Raw genomic sequence first — 12,466 nt, 5'->3', positions numbered from 1 at the left:
AATAAGGTAAATAGCTGGTGTGACTATGAAGTTTTATTATTATTAAGAGTGTTGACCTTAGTGAAGTACTTTAAAGAGAATTTATGGTTTGATAAATATAAGTATGTGATCAATTATAATAGAGACTAAATTGGTGATTGTGGGTAGCCAAACAAAAAAATTTAAGAGATAGAGTCATATGAATGCAAATATTTTATATGGACATTATGGAAGGAGTGTTTAGTATTATTCAACCTTGCTGCTGTATATTCTTATGTGACCACCTTCTTCGTATTGATCACTATTTTGAGTACGATTCCCTATTTATATTATATGTGTTTTCACATCTATGGGTGAATTTCTTAGTGGTGGATCGGATGTACCGATCCTCTTATGTCCCTTGATATGATAAGATCCTTGGGAAGAATTGATCACTTCAGTTATGATAAGTTTGATTTTGTTTGAAAGTTGAAGTATATAAGTACATGCACAATCTTTCTTTTTTTACGAGAACCTATATTAGAGGTATGAAGAGTTACAATTGTCTAAGAGTGTTGTTAGAGGTTCTGTTCTCTTGGGTGTATCACTAGCTATGTGGTTACTTGATCTTGTTTTTTTTTTTTTTGGGTTAGATAAGTTTGATTCTCCCTTGATTAGTATCTGATGTACAAAAGGTCAGAGTCTAAATAGAGTTTCGAGGATCGGTACGGAGACGTCTGTACTTATCTTCGAAAGGCTATGGTGACTTTTAGGAAATATCTTCACTTCTTGGATCTCTATCGTGCGTACTTGGTCCATTTTGATTCTTATCTCTTCACCCCATTCACCCTCATCTATGTGATAATTCGTGCGTAATTCCTTTTGTGAATAGTTGACGTGTCGTGTATTGATTTGATATTAGATCTTGTATTAAGGTGGAAATGATATATATGAAACGAATGTTTGATTATATTTGAAAGGGTTGACTAAGGTTAATTATCATAGCAAAAAAATAATAATGATAAACACATTACTTATTTGGTATAAGCAATATATGGAGTGGTTCGACAATTAGAAGTTAAATGTTTGAAGAATTGGCTAGATAATAAATAGTGTAACCTTTAAAAATACAGTTGATATAGTTGTCATACCATTAATGGGTTGTAATAATGTTGCACCAATTTAGGTCAGAATCCCTTCTGTGGTTTCACAGATTGAGTGTATACCAAAGAAGGTCATGATACGACTATTGCAATGATACTGATAAGTACTTGGTTAGAAATTATGGAGTGTCTTACTTTTGTTATCGACATGCCCTACGAAAGAATACATATAGCTTGGGCTTGATATGGAGGGAATTTGATAATATTTTGAAGTTATTAGATAGGTGAAAGTGTGTGGGCTATTTGGATACAATCTTTTCGATAGGTGTGATATGTTCTACTGATGAATATGACGAACTTTCACGATGTTGTACTAGTGGTATATGAAAACAAATATGTTGATTTTCTAGTGTTAATACAAACTATTTAAGGAGTTATCAGTTTTATCACTTTCTCATATAATAAGGTTCGATGTTACCTTCAAATTTGAGAGACCGACTAACTTGTTACTACAGAAGAATGAGCTAAACATTATTTATAAGTAACATCTTAGTGGTGGATCTTAGGTATGATATTAATGTGTGTGTAGGTTATAAAGTGTATCCTTAGGATTCTAAATGAGCAGTGGTGATTTTATCATAAGCTCCAATTGAGTGAATTGAACTTATATGTAAAGGAATTCTCAAATAGTATACTTGTGTGAAGGTAATTGAAAATCTTAGTAAGAAGTAGCATATGAGGTTGGGTTAGTCTTTTGATTTTTGTTGGTGTAACAGAATTGAAGGTGTCATATGGATGAAAAGGTTAACTTCGTGGTGATGACAAGGACTAACTAAGCTAGATAGCAATAAAGATTTGTGATGGATTGTGATTGAGATACATCTATATAATAATGATTTGTTGGTTAAACATATTTTTTATGGTAATGGCGACTACTGTGAGTATCTAAGATTATGGTTTGCTACTATTGGTGAATATTGTGGTTGTACGAAAAGTTGATGAAGGGCCTTGGACACAACTCGAACAAAATTGAAAGGGCTACCATCATAACAAGAAGACATAGTTGAAGGTAATATATCTTTCAGAAAGAGGGAAAGACAAGGATATTTATTCTTATTGCAAGGGGCCAAAGATGTATCTTTAGAGAATGGATAATTGGTTTTAGAGAAACGTGGTTTCATATTTTTTCCCTCTACTTATGGTGATAGTGTACCAAGTTCATCAATTGGTTAAAAAAAACTATTGAATAATATTTAAGAAATGAGTGTATAAACGTTCAACTCGAGTGTTATGATAGGTTTTTTTTTGTGTGTGATTTTGATTGTGGCAATAAGTATGATTGATTTTTTTTGTGAAAGATATGATAAGTTCGATGGAGAGGCGATCTATGATTATCTAAGCTACGTAAATTCATAAAAATCTTCAAGGTATGAGCTACTGTTGATAGATAAAGGGATTGGGTTACATAGTTGGATTCAAAATTCAAATTTTCATTGTGATTTTAGGTTTGAGATAGTGTGTTTTGTGAAGGTATGAATTGCTAAGTTAAGAAATCATCGATCGCATTTAGTATGAAGCATTTGGAAGGATTTAACAATAATTTGAGTATTAAATTTTTGTTTTTTGTTGTTATACCTAAGGGAATTTTCACGTAATGTTTTGCTTTAGAGGATGAGGAAAAAAAACATATCATGGGTTGTTGGTCAAAGGATAAGATTGGTAAGCGAGTCAACCAAAGAAACAAGAGTAGATGCATTGAAGAGTTCAAGATACTCAAAATCTTGTGTCATAAGAATAATTTAAGAGAAACAAAGGAATAAGACATCTCATATAGAATCTTGGTTTGAAGTTGAAGGATGTAGGATTTTCAGATATAATATCTAATATGACTATGGATGTGAACTTGTTCGGTATAGACTTACCATGAATTATCAGCAATTTCTATGAATATAGGGTTTTGATTTGGGGTGAAAAACAGTGAGGGTATAAGATTATGTGCTCTTATGTGGAGCTAAATTGTTCAAATTATGATAGGTAACTTATTTATGTCAAACTGTGTGGACCTACAGTTTTATATACTTAATGAGGACTTCAGGAGAGATCAAAATTACTTTGTTGATGGGACGATACAGACTGTTATGATGTATTACATATGCATTTGATAATGAGTAGAGGTTATGATCTTATGGTATTCGAATTATTGTTGTGACAACGAATTTCTTAAGTATTGGCATGAGGTATATGATGATTTTGAATATTAGTGAGAATTAGATAATAAAAAATTTCGTGGAATTGACATTTAGTGTGATTCAATGATTGTATCTCGATGGTAAAGTACTTTTATATATGAAATTAGTGCTATAAGTCTTAAATGTGAATTGTATTTTTCATGAAATGCTTATATAGAAAGAGAGGGAGCCATAGTTTGAAAATTTTGGAGGCGATAATGTGTTTGTTAAGAAGAGCTTAATACTAGTGACAGTTTGAGAATAAGGTAAATAGCAGGTGTGACTATGAAGTTTTGTTAGTATTAAGAGTGTTGACCTTAGTGAAGTACTTTAAAGAGAATTTATGGTTTGATAAATATAAGTATGTGATCAATTATAATAGAGACTAAATTGGTGATTGTGGGTAGCTAGACAAAAAAATTTAAGAGATAGAGTCATATGAATGCAAATATTTGATATGGACATTATGGAAGGAGTGTTTAGTATTATTCAACCTTGCTGCTGTATATTCTTATGTAACCACCTTCTTCGTATTGATCACTATTTTGAGTACGATTCCCTATTTATATTTTATGTGTTTTCACATCTATGGGTGAATTTCTCAGTGGTGGATCAGATGTACCGATCCTCTTATGTCCCTTGATATGATAAGATCCTTGGGAAGAATTGATCACTTCAGTTCTGATAAGTTTGATTTTGTTTGAAAGTTGAAGTATATAAGTACATGCACAATCTTTTTTTTTACGAGAACCTATATTAGAGGTATGAAGAGTTACAATTGTCTAAGAGTGTTGTAAGAGGTTCTGTTCTCTTGGGTGTATCACTAGCTATGTGGTTACTTGATCTTGTTTTTTTTTTTTTGGGTTAGATAAGTTTGATTCTCCCTTGATTAGTATCTAATGTACAAAAGGTCAGATTTTCATAAATTAAATTCGTGGAAATGTTGTGTTGTGAAAAGAAGATATTGATAAGATATGTGATGGTTTGTGCATTATGAGTGTGTGGTGGTTGGTTCAAGTTCACTTCTCGTTGTAGTCGCTAGATATTCAAGATGTTATCTTGATTACGTAAGAAAAGATTTGTCTTGACGATTGTGTTATTGTCCAAAGTGTTTCCATTTGAATTAGATGGGTTAGTGTGTGGTATGATTACTGTTCCTGATTTGTAGATCTTCCAAATTTGGTTTGAAAGTTTAGTTCCTGATAGTTGATCATGAGATATGGTCTTAAGAATGAGTTTACATAGAGAGATAAACATTAACATTGTAAATTATACCTCAGGTTTTTTTTTTTTTTTTTTAATGTTTTCTTCTTTCTCTTCTTTATGTTCGAGGACGAACATAGTTTTTAGTGGTGGATACTGTAATGACCCGTTAGACTATTTTGAGTACTAGTCCACTTTCTTTCATAAAGGAACCTTTCCGTAAAAAAAATTCTATGGGAACTTTAAATTACTTATTGAACTATAGTTAATTAATTAGGGAGTAAATTTTAATTATTTTATTTTCTTTTAGTAATTCGTTAATGGGCCAAGTCTAATTATTTAATACCTATACTACTTGACTTATTTATTAAAATTAGTAGCGGGGTTAATATTTTTTTTATCACAATGTGATGAGACGAAAAGAGGAAAAGTACGTTTATAGGAAGCCGCCGATAGAAGACCTAATGGTATGGTGGTGAAAAAAAAATTCCTTCAGGTACAAAAATAACAAATTCATCCGTATTTCATATTATATTAGTATATAAGTCCTATTTTCGTTGATTCATGTGATTAATTATTATTTTATTATTGTGTGTGAGGCTTCAATTGGTATGGTGTTTTAATTACCGGCAAGTTCAACTTTTTAAATAGAAAATTGAGGCTAAATATTAATGGTTGCCAACATAAGTTTGAATTGAGAAATTTAAAGTCAAAAATTGAGGCTAATAATAAAATAATAATTGGCTCATCATTGCTACATATTGTTGAAATGGTGTTATTCAGTGTATAACTTACGGGTGCGGATTTGTTTCCTCTGCTTCAGCGATTCCACCACTGGTTCGTAACCAGTGGTTCTTATATTTATCAGTTATTATTTTATTATCATATTATGATTCAAGTATTGATATATTAAAATAGGTAATTAAATATCGAGTGTATTATATTATATGAAAGCTATTAGTGTTGTAGTATTTGGAGAAATTATGACTTAAACCTAGACTTGAATTTGAGGAAAATGAGAACTGAAATTAATTGGAATCCAAATTAAGAACGTGATTATATGTTTGAGTGATTTTTTGGGTCTAAGATAGACACATAGTAATATGGGTGTGGTTAGTTTTGAATCTTATTGTGATTATTATGTGAATAGATTGCATTGTTATGGAAGCTTAACGAAAAGGGAAGGCTCAAGTTCTGGAGTGAATTCTTGATTTATTAAGGCAAGTGGATTTCTAAACTCTTGTTAAGTGTATGAAATGCGTGTATTTCCTTGTGGTATATGTTTAGGAGTAATGGGATTGGTGATGGATTGACTTGTCCACATTGATTAATTATAATGATGAAAAAAAAGGGTAACAAAAGGCAATGTGATTAATTGTTTATGTGTGATTTTGTTGAGAAAGGATTGAAGGCTTGTTGAATCATTGTCGATGTGACTTCATGTTTGTGTGGTTGTGAACTGTGCGATGTTATGAAAATGATCATCTCCTCATCATTTGTGTGAATTTGTCATCTGCATTATTCTGAGGCATTGGTTGTGACAAGTGTTATGTGCATTGAGAAAGAATGAGTACTTAAGAGGATGTACCATTTCGAGGGACGTATCGCGCGCCGCGATGGATACTATATTTCGAGGGACGTATCGCGCGCCGCGATGGTTACTATTATCGAGGGTCGTGTCGTGCGCCGCGACAGATGCATGGACAGATATGTCCCCCATGGGTCCCGGACTGAGAGACAGCGGGTGTGTATCACTAGGTCAGACATGCATCATTATACTTGACATTGCATTCCATTGCATTGCACATAATTATCATTAGTGTACTTGATATCGTGTTTTGCTGATCTTCTGATTGCCTTTCTGCGGAACTTGTGATTGATCAATATTGAGCTTGTTATTGCGGATATATAATTTGTTAAAGTGTTGTTGTTGAGGATATGTAATTTGTCTAAGTGTTGTTGTTGATCTACGTGCTATGTAAACTGTGAGCTATTAGGTTGGGTTGATTTTACTGCAGGTTGTAGTTGTGGAGGTTCGATTGGGGGGTGGTAGGAGTACTCGTATTTCATCCCCTTAGCTTGTGTTTAGAGGTTTACTTGTCGAGTACCGTGTGGTTTGGTACTCACCCCTTGCTTTTACAATTTTTTGTAGGTTATGGGCCTGGATTTTTGTTGCACTTGTCATTCTCTTATTTGTCGAGGCTTCTTGGAGATTTGTAAGGTAGCTGTTTCCATCTCAGCAGACTTTCTTCTCCATAATTATGATCTTGTTCTATTCTAAAAACAAGTTCATTTGAGACTTGAGTTTTTCTTTTGAATCAATTGTAATACTTTAGAGGCTTGTACACGTGACTACCAGGTTTTGGGGGTTTTATTAAACTACTTATATTTTATTTCCGCACTTTATTGTAATGGTTGAGTTTCAGGCTGACTTGTCTTGGTGGAATAAGACGAGTGCCATCACGTCCATTTTTGGGTCGTGACAGACCTCTTGCGTCATCGTCTTCGTTGCTCGCTCAGCTCGGCTTTGGGTTTGGGTTTGGAAAATGATCGATCGATAGATCATTTTATGGATAAATTTTGTTTTAATCATTTAGTTAATTATTTATTTAATTAATTAAATGTACAAAACATTTTTCAATTAATTACTTGATAATAGAAACACTTTCAATTATTTAGTTGAGATTAACCAAAATGTTTCAACTTAGTTGACTAAGCTGACCCGAATTGGATTCTCACGACCCATTTTATTCAAAATCATTCCCGATTTTATTTAAATTTCCCACGGTATGGAAATGACTATTCTCAAAGGTTTCAACTTTTGGGAACAGTCAAGACCGTTTGAAAAGTTGCGAACTTTCATCAATGGTCGTGTGAATTCTGAAAGGGTTGGAACCTTTCGGAACCTGTTGCCTATAAATAACATTCATTCTTTAATAAATTTCTTTACGAATTTTTATGATTTCTTCTACTTCTGCACAAAAATACTTTCATCGTGTACTTTACTATTGTTTAGTGGTTCGGTGACATCAGAATTTTAGGTATCAATACGCTGGTGATTGAGATCATTCTATCCTGGGAGGACATATTCCAATTTTCCAGATTCTGGTACGTTTACAAATTTTAGTTTTTTCTGAATTAATTTATTTTCATCTCCTTTACCGATTCATTAAACTTTGGTAACTTCGTGTTTCTGCAAAATTTTGTTGGAATTAGTATTTCTATTTTCAAACACAAATTGGTTACATACAAAGTGGATCTTTGCATGAGTATTTGAGTCTTGTTATGTACATCCATGATTGAGTCTTGTGTAACACTATTTTAGACATACTTTTTTAACTGTTGAACTTGTGTTTTACTTGAGGACAAGAAAAAGATTAAGTTTTGGGTGTTGATGAGTCCTCAAATTGGACTCATTTAGGTCTTTCCAACTCATGAGTCACATTTGGGGGAATGAATACTCTTCTAGGTGGAGATCCCTTTTGGGAAGCCCAAACTAATTAAGGGTGAACCTGCACGAAAGTCCAAACTCATCTAGGTGGGAACCGTCATTCTCATTGCAATATCCTATCATTATTAGGCATAAATCCCACAAGATAATCAATTAAGCTCCACTTGGACTACAGTTAATGGAAAGGTGTTCTTGACCACAAACCCATTCTACACTACAAGAAAATATACATACGACGACATAAAATATGTGAGATTTGAACGATTGTCAGAAAATAAAGAATTTCATGATATTTAAGACCAAAATGTCATTAAACAATCATATTTGATGTCGAATGTCGTAAAAATAATGACATTTGTTATCAAATATCATAAAAATAATGACATTAGATAATTACATTTATTGCAAAACATTGTTTCAGCGACATTTAGCGAAAATGTCATATAAATGATGACATTTGCTAAAAAAATCGAATATAGTAATGACATTTATTGAAAACTGTCGTTGGTTTAGAGACATTTAGAAAATATGTCATTTAAATTATGACATTTGCTACAAATGTCGAATATAATATGATATTTATTACAAAATCTCATTGGTTTTACTGACATTTAGAAAAAATATCTCTTCAACAATGATGTTTACCATAAATGCCGAATATATTATCAAATTTACTGAAAATTTTTAATAATTTTAGTGACATTTAGAAAATGTCACTAAACTAGTAACATTTGTTAAAATAGTGATTTTTAATACAAATGTCGAATATATTAAATTATTAATTTCAAAATGTCATTGATTCGATCGACATATGGTAACACTATCAATAAAATATTTATTTTTTTATGCATATATCAAATATATTATGTCATTTATTGAAAAATATCATTAATGTTTATGACATATGATTAAAATTACTGTTAAATCCAGGGGCAGACACTCGTGGGTTCGTGAACCCCCCTCAACAAAAACTTACACCGTACAAAAAAGGTTATATATTTTTAACCCCCTCAATAACAAAGAAAAACTAATGGCGCTGTGGCAAGTATGCCTTGAAATTAGGTTGTATGGCAATGGTCCAAATCTCTGTGTAAGTATTTTCAGTTTTTTTTTGCTTTAATTTTATTAGTTTTTTTATTTTATTTTTGGTTCTGTTTTTCAATTTTTTTTTACTTTTGAAAATATGCTAAAGTGTGGCTTAAATCCAAATGAATTAAAGGTTCTCATTTCTAAAGAATTATTTACACATTTATACTTTTATTTTTCGACCCCCTAAACGAAATTTTTGAGTAAGTCAATGATTAAACGTATTATTAGTCGCTAATTATGGATATTTACACATAATTTTTAAAATCTAATCATTTATTCAAAAATTATTTATCAATATATATGGATAATATTTGACCAAATTTTCCCCTTAGATTTTATTATTTGAATAAAATTTACTTAATGATAAAAACATCTTATTTTACCCTCACTGTTCTTAAAATGACTCAAGTTTAATTTTTATAGCAAATGTAAGTTCAGTTTGTTAGAATACCCATAGTGGAAGAAGACATAATATTATATTAGAGAAGTTGAAATATCCCAAAAGATCTAAGTATTTGTCAATTGAACCTCCCTTTCCTCAAATATAAAGCTACATTAATTTATACTATTAGGTACCTCTCATTTGTCAAGATTCCTATTTATCTTTTTTTTTTTCACTTTTATGACATTTTTTCAATTTCTTTTTATTAGTATAACAAATGAATGTTAGTTTTTATTTGTCTTAAATTTCTACCATAAATAGGTTTTCCTTTTAGGAAAAGGTTTTGGATTGACTAATCCTTTTCTTGTAGGAAAAGGTTTAGGACTCTATAAATAGAGGCATGTTCCTTCTAACTTAATCAGCATTCACAATGTAGTCTTAAGGGCTTTGAGAGTTTTGGTTAGAGGGAGAATTTGTGGGTCACAAGCTTGATACGTTATCACTTGTGTGAACCTCCCATGTATTCCGAGTGAATTGGTTGAGGTTGTTTCTCTCTGTATTTTGTACTCTCATATTTATAGTGGATTGCTCATCTCCTTTGTGGACGTAGGTCGATTGACCGAACCACGTTAAATCTTTGTGTCTTTTGGTATATTTCTCGTTGTCTTCTTACTCGTGGTCTTTCGAGGTTTGCTTTGCTAGCTTCCGCGTTTACACCTGCTTATTTTCGGTCCTAACAAGTGGTATCAGAGCCAGATTCAATGATGGAGTCAGGTTCAGTGGTTCGATAATCGATGATTGAACCAGGTTAGAAAGATGTGTTCATCTTGACGGGTGTAGTTCTAGCCGCAACTATTTTGACAGTAATGAAGATTTTGTTGGAGAAATTGTTTCAGAGAGGTTCTCTGTGTTGAGACATAAATTTTGCAAAGGAGATTATGGAGAGGAGAAGCAAGTTGTTGAAGATTAAGTGAAGAAGGTGGACAAATTTATTTTGTCAGAAATTCAGGCCAAGGGGGAGATTTGTTGGGTTTTATTTGCCCTAAATTTCTTACCATAAATAGGTTTTCCTTTTAGGAAAAGGTTTTGCATTGACTAATCCTTTTCTTGTAGTAAAAGGTTTAGGACTCTATAAATAGAGGAATGTTCCTTCTAACTTAATCAGCATTCACAATGTNAACATTCACAATGTAGTTTTAAGGGCTTTTAGAGTTTTGGTTAGAGGGAGAATTTGTGGGTCACAAGCTTGATACGTTATCACTTGTTTGAACCTCCCATGTATTCCGAGTGAATTGGTTGAGGTTGTTTCTCTCTGTATTTTGTACTCTCATATTTATAGTGGATTGCTCATGTCCTTGTGGACGTAGGTCGATTGACCGAACCACGTTAAATCTTTGTGTCTCTTGTTATATTTCTCGTTGTCTTCTTACTCGTAGTCTTTTGAAGTTTGCTTTGCTAGCTTCCCCGTTTACACCTGCTTATTTTCGGTCCTAACAAGTGGTATCAGAGCCAGATTCAATGATGGAGTCAGGTTCAGTGGTTCAATAATCGATGATTGAACCAGATTAGAAAGAGGTGTTCATCTTGGCGGTGTAGTTCTAGCCGCAACCTTTTTGACAGTAATGAAGATTTTGTTGGAGAAATTGTTTCAGAGAGGTTCTCTGTGTTGAGACATAAATTTTGCAAAGGAGATTATGGAGAGGAGAAGCAAGTTGTTGAAGATTAAGTAAAGAAGGTGGACAAATTTATTTTGTCAGAAATTCAAGCCAAGGGGGAGATTTGTTAGGTTTTATTTGTCCTAAATTTCTACCATAAATAGGTTTTCCTTTTCGGAAAAGGTTTTGGATTGACTAATCCTTTTTCTAGTAGGAAAAGGTTTAGAACTCTATAAATAGAGGAATGTTCCTTCTAACTTAATCAGCATTCACAATGTAGTCTTAAGGGCTTTGAGAGTTTTGGTTAGAGGGAGAATTTGTGGGTCACAAGCTTGATACATTATCACTTGTGTGAACCTCCCATGTATTCCGAGTGAATTGGTTGAGGTTGTTTCTCTCTGTATTTTGTACTCTCATATTTATAGTGGATTGCTCATCTCCTTTGTGGACGTAGGTCGATTGACTGAACCACGTTAAATCTTTGTGTCTCTTGGTATATTTCTCGTTGTCTTCTTACTCGTAGTCTTTTGAAGTTTGCTTTGCTAGCTTCCGCATTACACCTGCTTATTTTCGGTCCTAACAATGAATGTGACAAGTACCACCCCGTTCATTCATATTCATTCATATTAAAAATAAATTGTTTTTATTTTCGTTAATCCCATAAGTTTTGATAATCATAACTCCTAAATCATATTAAAGTGCATGTTTATGATATCATTTCAAATTCCATACTATGCCCTTTAAATAGAGGCATTAGAAAATTCTTTTACAAAAGAAATGATCAATTTTTAGGGGTCGTAAAGTTTGTATACTAGTTATGTTGGTGTTAGTTCTGTTGAGATAAGTTATAATGGGATAAGTTATGTTGGGATAAGTTATGCTGGAATTAGTTTTTATTGCTTGTTTGGTTTGTCATATTCAAACCAATATTCATTGTATAATTTTCGAGAATAAGTTGTTTATTTACAAAAATACCCTAACCTTATGTTTTTTTTTTTTTTTACATTTTCTTTTACAAGCATTAGTTATTCATTCTCAAAAATAAAATTTCCATCTTATTGATCTTAAATATTATTGTGTTTAAATTTCCATGATTGTGCCGTATGTTTTAAAAATTAAACTTTCTTCTTACTTAAATGGAAAAATGCACAAGTACCCCCTCAACCTATGCCCGAAATCTCATAGACACATTTATACTATACTAAGATCCTATTACCCACTCAACTTATTTTATAAATAATTTTCTACCCCTTTTCGTCCTATGTGGCACTAACTTGAAAAAAAAAAGTCAACCATCATTGGACCCACAAGATAGTTGACCAATACCCTATAGTCCATCAATATATATATATAATATATGCATCAATCTATACAAGAATAAAAAATTAGGTTCGTGT

Source organism: Solanum pennellii, chromosome 1 (genome assembly GCF_001406875.1).
Source record: "Solanum pennellii chromosome 1, SPENNV200".
Taxonomy (NCBI): Eukaryota; Viridiplantae; Streptophyta; class Magnoliopsida; order Solanales; family Solanaceae; genus Solanum; species Solanum pennellii.
This window is presented reverse-complemented; position numbering follows the sequence as displayed.